Raw genomic sequence first — 632 nt, forward strand, 5'->3', positions numbered from 1 at the left:
CCCTCCCCACAACAGACACCTTGTGAGGTAAAAGAAGAAGAGATGGGATTTCTACCCCGCCCTTCACTACCCAAAGGAGTCTCAGAGCGGCTGACAATCTCCTTTCCCTTCCCCTCCCCACAACAGACACCCTGTGAGGAAAAAGAAGAAGAAGAGATTGGATTTATATCCCGCCCTTCACCACCCAAGGGAGTCTCAGAGCGGATGACAAACTCCTTTCCCTTCCACTCCCCACAACAGACACCCTGTGAGGTAAAAGAAGAAGAAGAAGAGATTGGATTTATACCCCGCCCTTCACTACCCAAAGGAGTCTCAGAGTGGCTCACAATCTCCTTCCCCTTCCCCTCCCCACTCCCCACAACAGACACCCTGTGAGGCAGGTGGGGCTGAAAGAGCTCTTGACAGAAACTGCTCTTTTTCAAGAACATCTCTTATCAGAACTTTGGCTTGCCCAAGGTCATCCAGCAGCTGTAAGTGGAGGAGTGGGGAATCAAACCCGGTTCTCCCAGATTAGAGTTCGCACACTTAACCACTTAACACCAAACTGGCTCACCTCACACTTTTATCGGCTGATCCTCAGCGCTTATATATCGCACTACCTTCCCCCCAAGCAAGGCTCCCTCTAAGCTGTG

Source organism: Gekko japonicus, unplaced genomic scaffold (assembly GCF_001447785.1).
Source record: "Gekko japonicus isolate JY-2015 unplaced genomic scaffold, Gekko_japonicus_V1.1 scaffold4159, whole genome shotgun sequence".
Classification (NCBI taxonomy): Eukaryota; Metazoa; Chordata; class Lepidosauria; order Squamata; family Gekkonidae; genus Gekko; species Gekko japonicus.